The 10946-nt window shown below is 43.8% G+C and overlaps 1 protein-coding gene across 1 annotated transcript in view; it reads left to right on the top strand.

Annotated features, from left to right (window-relative positions):
* The first annotated feature begins 2046 nt into the window (after nt 1-2046).
* Nucleotides 2047-10946, top strand: part of Gng2 (G protein subunit gamma 2) — a 110789-nt gene continuing 101889 nt past the window's right edge. Inside the window, exon 1 of the mRNA XM_038310347.1 lies at nt 2047-2109. The gene's annotated coding sequence lies outside the window, so the exon portion shown is untranslated. The remainder of the gene's footprint in view (nt 2110-10946) is intronic.

Raw genomic sequence — 10946 nt, 5'->3', positions numbered from 1 at the left:
AGCTGGGCAGCTCAACCTACTGTGAGCTTTATGAGCAGAGATGAAAGGATGAATTAAAGGGCAGCAGACCTAACTCCTAGTTACTTTCTTATAAAAGCTTAAACAAAAGTACCAACCCCTTTCTCATGGATGATAGATGATAGATAGACAGACAGACAGAAGTTACAGCACTCCTATTTGTTGTTACTTCAGAGGTGATTTCTTGGTTTTAATATGGAAACAAACAAACAAACCTCAACAACTTCCTTTGTAATTTTCAGATGTTAGCTTGACTTGCATCAGGATCCCTTACAACAAAAAGATTTCCAAGAAACTTTATGGAACTTGAAATTAAAACCAAATGGAACCTGGGACTGTCTTAAAATACCTGCCCTGGTGGAAGTCCCTCTTGATGAGCCTGCATCGATCCTAGATTTCTAATGTTCCTGTCAGTTTCCTTGCTGGGTTGGGGATGAAGGTAGGCTAGGACCTTAAAATACAGTTGAAGGTTACTTCTAAAGCTTGAGAAGGGTAGCTTTATAGGCCTTGCTTCTGAGGGAGGACTCATTTATTTATTATTTACATTTGAGACAGGGTCTCACCATGTAACCCACGGGAGCCTTGAGCTCAAAGTGATTCTCTTGTCTACCACACCCAGTTGGTAAAGCACCACCTCCTTTTTGGAACAAGGACTCACTTTTCCACCCCATCCCTCCCACCCCACCTCCCTGTCGGTGTTTAAACTAGTTTCCTTAATCCAGAGAGAGAATGACTCAAGCCTTGGCTGTATTGTTACCATGAGCATCAGAGTCAGCTGTGAACAGAACTGTGGGGGAGCCAGAGGAACAAACACTGGTCCTGGTTTGGCTGTTGAAGTCACTTGTCACATCTGGGTTTCAAGCTCCTTTAAATAATATGCACTCGTATGTGCTGAGTATTTTCTCTTCCTAGAACTATGAGATGCACCATGTGTCTGTCTGGTCTTATTTAGTTCTTAGATTTTTCACTGTGAAATATGGTATGGTCAACTCATTGTTTTGCAAGTGGAGAAACTGAGGCACATATAAAAGTAATTTGTCTAAGTTCACAGGCAGGGATGATAGCTCAGATTCTAACTCTGATGGACAGACTGTCTATAAGTTCTCCCTTTATCCATGACACCAACCATGAAGGGGACAAGAGCCCATGAAGATCCTCTCAGCCCTACCAATAAGTGCTTGGGTGGTGGAAGAGGGGATCTGTTTCTAGGCTGGGAATCCAGGCAACTGGGGATCACACACTCCCTTCATTCATCTTTTTTTAAATTTTTGCCTGTTTTCACTGATAGGTCTACCTCAGCACTGCAGGACTTGGCTTAATTTCCATGTCCCAGAAGTCCTGTGGGGCCATTATTTTCTAAGCATATGGGTTAAATAAAATCTCAGTGGTAGGGAGACCTTGGGGGAATGAAGCTTTGGGAAAGTTGGCCAACAAAGGAAAAACTCGGCAGCAAGAAGCTGCAAGCTACCCCGGAATGCGGATAGGCCATAAATCAGAAGGAGCTGTGGAGGTTGGAGCCGGATCTCAGGACCAGAGCTGATGGGGCCACTGACTCAATAAAAACAGCAGCTGCGATTCGGAATGAGAAAGCAGCTTAGGTGTTGAGAAGGAGACCCACTGAGGCAGTCTGTGGATGCTGCTGGGAGATGAAGCTTGGGGGGGATGAGTCAGGGAAAGAAGACAGCGAGTAGGGAGGTGGGGGTGGAGGGGCGCTGGAACAAAGGAGTTCAGGGGATTAGAGCCAAATTACCCTCAGTCGTAGGCAAAGTCATTTAGAAGAAGCCCTGAAGTGGAGTGAGAGACAAACAAGAAAGCTGGCTTGCTACTCGATACTAAGAGAGGAGGAAGTGGGAGATGTGCTGCTTCCTGTAGAAATTATGATTGAAGACAAAGCTGGGTGGGGACTCACGCCTGGGCTGCGGTGGCTGCTACACAGACAGACACTCGACGCCGCTCGGTGGGCAACTCCTACTACGGCGAGGCTGGGCTGTGCGGGGGCTGGGCTGGGCTGGGCGGGGCGGGCCAAACTCACCACCCATCAGCTCCGCCAGAAGAAGCTGCTCTCTAACCAAGCCTCGGGAGCCAAGCAAGGTAAAGGACACGTTCTTTTATCACGTAGCTCCTTTTGAATAGAGATAAAATGACCGCGCCTGTGGGTTTTAGGGCGGATTTCTTCGGGAATCGAGGGACATTGTTTCAGGCTTTTGGGAAAGTGGCTTAGATGGGGCTTTTAGTTTTATTCATTTATTTTCCCAAGAAGGATGGTCAGATTTGTGAAACATTTTGTTTAGGGTGTGGGGAACCACCCTCAGTGTTTGGGAAAACACGCTGAATGTAAGAAGTGGTTTGCTTAGCTAGCCCGGCAGCCAGGCAGGATTGAGTTGCAGTCAGCTGGGCTGTGAAGCTGCAGTCTGGGCATCCGAGCGTGGCAGTCCCTTGCTTTGGGGTGTACGTAGTGAAAGACGTTAAGCACATTCATATATTTCTTTGCAACATTATGGCTGTGGTTTGGCTTTGGGGAGTTTGGGTCCTTTTGTATATAGATTTTTTTTTCAACAAAAGCTCAGATTTCGCGAGTGAGGGGCAGGCATTATTTACCACTGAGGAGCCAGTGTCTTCCTCTCTTCGCTCTGTGCAGCTGCTTGCAGGGTAACCTCAGAGCCAGCTAGGTCTTACCCTAAAGTTGCATCCTCGTTCAAAGGACCATGGACCAGAGATGGTAACTTGCCCCAAATCGGATACCGGTGTGTGAATATAGGATTCTATGCCTGTTTTTATTCATCTCTAGATCAAAGCGATTGTTAATTCCAGACAGAGATAATATCAAAGTGAGCTGGTTTGTCTCCTTGTCTGTGTATGCTGTACACTGAAGTAATATAATCAGGACACAATTTTTATTCTGCATTTTCCCCGAGTAGTGGATGCTGATAACGAGTCTGGGACTGGAAACTTGTTCGTGTTTGTGAATGATACACGTAAAAGTGCAAAAAAGAGGTCTAATGGGCTTGAACCGAGATCGCTAGTTTACTTTGGCAGAATATATAGGATAAGCAGTTTAATAAACTGTGGCATAATTTAAAAATATCTCCAACAGAAAGTGTGTGGCTAAGCACAAGAGAGCATTGATTAAAATAATTTTTTACTTTCTTTATATAATGAGAAGAGATAATTTTTCAAAACAAAGAAGGAAGCTCGGGTGGTAGAGTGCAAACAATAAAATGGCACTCATGAATTATTAAAATACATTTCTAAATAACCAAATATACCCACGGAGAAAGTATGTACTTTTGGGATCACACTATTGTCAGTTGAAGGAGCCATATGGTTGGGATTCTGCTTTGTTTGGTTATCTTTATGAAATTAATTTAGTTTCTCAGACTCTGTGGAGTAGCAGAGCATTTTCTGAGACAGGAAGCTTTCATGGATGCTGAAGAAATAAATTTATATTTTCCTGGGTTTGTGTAGGAGTTGCTGTAACCATGGGGCTCTTGGGAAAGATTCCTTGAATTTAATCAAAGCGAGTCATGTCAGGGTTCCACAGTCCCCACTGCATCTTAAGGTAAAAATATGTAGCACCGATCTTCTGGATGGGCCTGAGGCTAGACTTAGCCTGGTGTCTCTAAATGAAATAGGAAGCTGGGCCTCTGGGCTATTTGGAGGACATTCCCTCTATCCTGATCATCGACAGCCTGTGTTCCCCAGATGATGCCAACACCCGGCTTTGTTTGGGGATGTCTAGAAAATGTGTTACACTTCACTCACCCTCCCACCCTACCCCCACCCTGTGTCTCATAGTAGGCAGAGTACAGTCAAGGGGCCCCCTGCTACCTTTCTGAGAACAACTAAGAGGCGCCTGTTTTCTGCACAGCACCAAACACTTCCTTAATTGTGAAATTCCAGCTTGAGGCAAAACGTGAGTGCAGAGCAGCAGAAGGGTAAAGATGAAGGCAGGGATCGTTCCTAAGCGAGAAACAGATGGGCTTGCTTCTCCAGTACACAGCGAGGCTATCCCCAGTCCTCTGGCTGTATAGAATACTAGCAGGCATTCTTTTGCTCGGGATATTTGGTGGCTCTAGAAGCAGTGGACAAACACTGAAATTTTAATGATAGGTGCTTTTTCTCTCCCGTCTTTCTGACATATGGTCAATGAAGGAATGGAAGCATGCCTCGTTGTTTTACAGCCGGCCCTGGGCCTCGTGTGATGGGTATATAGTGATGAGCTTAATCGAATAACTTTTTTTTTTTTTTTTTTTTGCCTGCTTCAGAAGGCAGGGCCAACACTTTTAAATCTAAAAGCAGAAAACCTGTTCACAAGAGATCAGCGTGGGGCAAAGAAAGGACTGGCGTGCAGCTCCAAGAACGCAGATTTTGGAGGCAGAATGGTCGGCCTGGGTCTGCCACTGCTTCTTATGACCTGACTCAGTACAATCATTTGTGAACTTAGTTAATTCCTTGTGAAAAAGGATAACAACACATAGTCAGGGCCTTATGTGATGCAGACTTTGCTTTTGTGTGTGGTTATAAAAAGAAGTTGAAGTGTCATTGTGTTCTGTAGTGGCATGAGGAAACGTTAGCTTAGTATTGGTTTCTGTTGCTGACTTGGGGAACAGAGATTTCTTTATTGTAAAGAATATTCTTAACACAAAATGTCCCATTTTATTCACTTTTAAGCATGAAGTTCCGTAGTGTTAAGTAAAGTCACATTATTGTGCTATTTTGTTACCATCCACTCCTGAATTCTTTTTTATTTTTATTTTCTTTATTTTTCAAGACAAGGTTTCCCTGTGTAGCTCTGGCTATCCTGGAACTCGCTCTGTAGACCAGGCTGGCCTCGAACTCACAGAGATCCACCTGCCTCTGCCTCCCAAGTGCTGGGATTAAAGGTTTGCACCACCATAGCCTGTCTTTTTTAAATCTTGTAAAACAGAAAATCAGTAATATTACATAGTAACTCTCCTTTTTCCCTGTAGCCCAGGATCTGTCAAACACCATCGCACTTTGTCTCTATGAATTTGATTGAGAACCTGATAGAGAAGGAATCGTACAGTGTTTCATAATGAACTTAATTCATCTTCGATACTGTCTTCAAGGTTTATCCACATGCCAGAATTTCCTACCTTTTTAAATTGAATAACTTTCCATCTCTTATATCTATCACATGCTGTTTGCTCATTAATTCTTTGATGAATGCTTGGATCAGTTTTTGGCTATTACAAACAACACTGTTATGAATAAACGTTTGTAGAGTCCCTGGCTTCTGTGTTCAGATTTTGAGGTGCCACCATATTGTTTCCTATAGTAGCTGAACAATTTGACACCTGTCCAACCAGAAGGGCACAGTGGTTCCAGTTCACCTACATCTTAACCAACACCTGAGGCTGATTCTTTCTGCTTATTAGGGTAGAAAGTGGAATCTCTTTGTGATTGGGTTTGCATTTTCCTGGCTATGGCCATAGAACCTCAAGTAACTCCATATGAACATACACACACTCTGCACAAACAACACAATTAACAGCAGAGGATATTCAGTTATCTTGGCTTGATTGCTTGTTTCTTTGAGGCAGTTTTACTGAAGAGGTCTGAAGTAAGGCAGAGGGAACCTTCCATCTCTGGGCAAGTACGAGCAGAAGGGCTAGCGCTTGGTGGATCGTCTGAAACACCAGTCTGCATCTTGACTGCTTCCTCTACCCTCGTTGGCCTAGTTGGGCCAGGCATTCACTCTCATGATCAGCTCCCCTGTGCCTAGGCTCTGAGGCAGGAGAGAGGGCCTGAAAACTAGGCTGACCGCTTCCCCTTGTGCTGTGCCACCCTGTCGGCAAGCGAGTGTTTCTTGAAAGCCCTCTCCCTCTTTTTTCTTCCCTCCTTCATTCCTTCTTTTTTCTATTTTTTTTTGTATTTCACTTTCACTCTGTCCCGTGCATTCGTAGTGAAATCTGTGCAGCCCCAGCCATTACTCACTCACTTTGTTCCTTATAGTTGGTATAATCCTCCCTTTTCTAACATATGTTCATATGTTAGAGGCTTCCTCAATTCTTTTTTTTTTTTTTTTTTTTTTTTTTTGCTTTTTCAGGACAAGGTTTCTCTGTAGCTTTGGAGCCTGTTCTTGTCCTGAAACTCACTCTGTAGACCAGACTGGCCTCGAACTCACAGAGATCCACCTGTCTCTGCCTCCCAAGTGCTGAGATTAAAGGTGTGTGCCACCACCACCTGGTGGCTTCCTCAATTCTTATTATTTCAAATTTTCTTTTTGTCTTCATTTGTCTTAGGTCATTTAAACTGCAATAATAAATTACCACAGACCAGGCTTTTTTTATAAGCTTCAGAAATTTATTTCTCACAGTTTTTGGTCCTGGAGATTGGAGATCATGGTGCCAGTGGATTAGGTGAGGACCTGCTCTTCTGAGATGGTGTTTTCTTGTTTCCTCTATGTTCACAAAGGCCTACTACCCCAAGGGCATCAATCCCATGCATGACCAGATCACCTCTGCACAGGTCCTTTCTCCTCTGACTTCAATGCAATGACACTAAGGGTTAGATTCTAACATATGAATGGAGATAGGAGTACAAGTGTCTGAACCAGAATCCCATTAATTCTGTGTTCTTTTCTTAACCTTTCCTTCAAAGTGAGGGTATATCCTCACTCTAGAATGTTTTCTCTTACTGCCTAAGTGATGACGTTCTCACAATAATTTTCCTCCCTCCATGTTGGATTTCTTCTCTTTTAATAATCATTTTTACTATATTTCCTTGTGTGTATGCAGGCGTGGAGGTCTGAGGTCCGAGGATGATCCGTGGGAGTCAGTTCTCTTTCTACCATGTGCCTTCCAAGAACTGAATTCAAGTTGTTAGGTTTGGTGACAAACACCTTTACTGCTGAGCCACCTCATCAGTTCCAGATTTCATTCCTTAATTGGTTGCTTCCCTATTATCTTCATTTAGTTTGTTTTCTTACACGCAGAACTTAATAAATACAATCTCCTGACCTTGACTTTATTCCTCTGAGATAGGGTCTCACAGTGTAGCCCAGGTTGTCTCCTGTCTCCGTGTTCTGAGTACCGGGATTACAGGTGTGTGCCCTGGCACCACTTGACCTTTATAACCTTTCTTGACTCTCTTGTTTTCTCCATACCACTTGAAGGCTTCCAGCTCCACTAACTCTTGCATAGAATGCTGGGCTTTTCTGCCCATCCTCTTTCCCTCTCGCCAACTTACATCCTTTCCTCTGGTTCTAATCATTGCTGTGTGGGGGTCAGCCCCAACTCAGTTCCCTCTGAGCTCTCACTGATTTCTAAGCTTACGTAGTAAACTCACTAGAGCATCCAACATAACTCTCACATCTGAGACAACACTCACAACCACCTTTTTACACCTCAAATCTGCTCCTTCCCGAGTGCCATGGCTACTAATGGATAAAACTCTCCTCTTTCAATTCTTACTTAGAAAACATCACTCTTCCTATTTTCTTCAGCAAGCAACCTGAGCAGCAGTAAGCTGAATAGTTCTTGTAATTGGGATTGGAAGCAAACCCCGATACTCTCTATTCGTTTCTATGGTGATAACAGTCTCTTGGTTGCTACCGGAGTGGTTTGTCCTTCCCTTAGATTAGCTTTCCTACTTCCCCTTCTGTGTTTCACCTCACAGCCCTGCTTCTGCATGGAGCTTGATTCTAACTAGGCTCAGTTCGGTGGTTATGTATTATTCCATGAAGCCTTCTTTGGTTTCTTCTCCTCCTTCCTAAATAAACAACAGTCTTTTTTTCTTCCCTGATATTTGTTCTTACTCCACAGTATTTAGCTCCTTTTGGTGTGTGTATTAATCTTGTACACGCACTCCCCCTTTAACCACACAGCAAACACTTTGAGGATACAGCTACACTGGGTTTTGTCTCTGTCCCCCTCACAGCAATGCAATTTGTTTATCATCCAGTTATTTACTGAACTTTCTTCAGCGACTCATGTTTTTGATGCAGAGTGAACTAGACATGGAGCTTGTTCTCTGAGCTCTCACAGACCACTGGGGAAAACAGGCAGACGCAGGAGTAATTACGATTCAGTTAGTCAGTCTGTCCACAAGTCTCAAATGAATGTCTGCCCTGTGCCACCTGCCCTTTGAGATGCCAGGGAACAAAACAGGCCAGTTCTTTCTTTTCTTAGAACTTAAATTCTAGTTTTATGAGAGACTCAATTAAACACATAAACTGGAGGTTCTTAGATCTGCCTGCACATTAAAAATTACAAGGGGATGTTTTTAGGAGAAAAAAAAAGCTATGTCCCAGCTTCACCCCAGACTATGAACTCAGGGTCACCCAGGATTGGAAACCATGGGCAGAGACAATTTACAGTATAAGAAACTATCATCTACCATTGCGTGTTGTGTTAGCTGAAAAGGGTAGTGGCGTCATATAGGTTGTATATGCGATAACAGGGACTTAGGTCTTTTGATTTTTTGCTTTCTGATAATCTTAGAAGGCTTCTGAAGAGGTACATTGGGGCTAAGACCTCGGTTGCTAAGGAGTCAGGCATGTGAAGTTCAAGGCCGTACCAGAGTGCTTCCAAGCAGAAAATACAAATACTTTTCTGCAGTAATGATGAGGTGACACCCCAGAGGTGATATGCCCTTCCTCCCACAGAAGGAGGGTGATCTACAGACTTTCTTCTACTGGAAGCCACTTTTCAGTCAACCTACACAGGTTCCAAGGCAGAATGCTTGGCTATGCTGTTGAATATTTGGCCTGGGTTAGATTTTATTTAGATTAAATTGATTTGCACAGTCAGGAAGACGTCTCCATTTAATTATAGATTTTTCCTACACTGCAATAAACTCAACAGGGCTTGTTGTCTGAAGTAAACACTATCCTTTTTATTTAAAATAACCTAAGATGCATGATACTCATCTCTTAGTTGAATAAAAAAGAGAAAGCAATGGTTTCTGTTTTTAACTGTGTTTGAGGGAAGCAGCAAAAACCCTTACAGAGGAATCATTCAAGTCACACGAATAAAGCACTCCCTCCTTTAGGAGGGATGAACAGCTCCACCCTCACAGACCAGTTGAGAACCAGCATTTGAGGAGCATTCAGTTTGTGCCCTAAACTTTAGATGTTACTGTTTTCAGCTCATCTTTAAATTAACCACGTGAAATGAACATTTTTTTTCTGCCAGAATATTTTGAGATGCTGGTGAGGGAAAAAGCTGCTGCCTAAGTGGAAACAATGGGAAATTTATCTCAAGATTCAGAGTCTGTTATTTAGCAGCTGGGCAGTGTCCTCAATGAGCTGAACTCTTCTATTCTTCCTGCTCTGGTAGCCTCAGCATGCTGATGTGCTCTTGGGCCAGCTCTCCTAACTGTGTGGAGATGCCTGCTAAAGCAGCTCATTGCCTACAAGCACAGCTGAAGGGCTAAGTTCTTCTCACGAAGCTCATGCATTTATTTGTGTCAGTTTCTCACTCAGTGTACCAGAGTCATAGAGTTCATCATGCGGTCCAGACTGGCCACAAACTGTGACGGTCCTCTGTCCCAGGCTACCTACTGCTGGGGTTATAGGTCTGATTATAGGTATACCTGTCACTTGTGAACCTCTTTTTAAAGCTGAAAAGAAGCCCGTGGAGTAACCTGTACACTAGGGAGATACGGGCAGGAATTTCTTAAGTACGAGGCTAACATGGGTTACATGGTGAAGCCAAAGCCATTAGCAGCTACAGGGAAGCTTCTCAGTGTGCTCCATAGCACTGCAAAGGGAAGTCAAGGAAAGGAAAAAGGATGATGTCTCCAGCTGGATTCCCCTCCTGACTCACACATGACCAAGCAGAAGGAACCACTGTGAATGTCCAGTTTGGGAATTTCCTTCCAGAGGCCTTGGAGCAGCCCAACCTCTGTGAAAAACATGGTCACCAGAACCCAGGAGAAAGGTCCACTCTTATTAACAAAAACAAAGCTGTCGGTGGCTCCCAGGTAGACTGTCAATATAGCTTTCTATTACTAGTTTCGTTTTGCAAGTAAGGGCACTGAGAGTTGAAGATCAAATAGCTCCCGGGCCCAAACCTTGCAGCCTGACCTGAGTTATTTTTCTGCATTCCATTTTGAGAGCAACATGCACACCTCTCTCTCTCTGTCTCTCCCTCTCTCTCCCTCTCTCTCTCTCTCTCTCTCTCTCTCTCTCTCTCTCTCTCTCTCTCTCTCTCTCTCTCTCTCCACTTATGCACATGCCAAAACTTGATTGGTGATGGTGCTCTAGATAGAATGGAGAAAGAGCTCCAAGCAGGTCGGTGAGGGGGGGGGGGGAGCATGGGCAGGGGAAAGGGTGGGAATAGAAAGCTGAGGTAAAACAGGTGAAGAATAACCTTCTGAAGAGAATAGTCTTGATGGTCCTGAAAGAAATATGGCAAGTCCCATACAGGCAATAGGAAAAGTACTTACTTTAGACATTAACCCTGCATTTCTGCATATATATTATATGTTGGTTCTCTGTGACTGAACATGCAAATCAATTTGGTCTAAATAAAAGCCAGCCTGGGCTGAGTAATGAATAAGCTCAGAGGACAAGGACTCATCTGTTCAACTTAAATGAGAAGACTTTTTTTCTCCCAAGGGATATATTTTGTTGATTACAGCGCCCGTAAGTGAGGCCTGAATGATCAATGGCATTTCTGATTACAAGTTACTTAGAGAATAGGTTTCCACTCTTTACTTCTGGGGACAAGTGCGTGGCTCCAGCAGTGCTACATTTGCCTTCGTTCCTGCTTTCTACTCAGGTGTGCCACAGCAATAGGGACGAGGAGAGATTTCAGTGTTGTGACGGCCTGTCGCTGAGATGAGTTTCTGTGTATTCTTATCCTAGCAGACGGGTGGGAGTGGGAGTGCTTTTTCTGCCGAGGATGATGGCGTGCCTCCTACTCTCATATTTGCATTTTTAAACAGGAAAGTACAGTTAA

This window comes from Arvicola amphibius, chromosome 13 (genome assembly GCF_903992535.2).
Source record: "Arvicola amphibius chromosome 13, mArvAmp1.2, whole genome shotgun sequence".
Taxonomy (NCBI): Eukaryota; Metazoa; Chordata; class Mammalia; order Rodentia; family Cricetidae; genus Arvicola; species Arvicola amphibius.
This window is presented reverse-complemented; position numbering and strand designations above follow the sequence as displayed.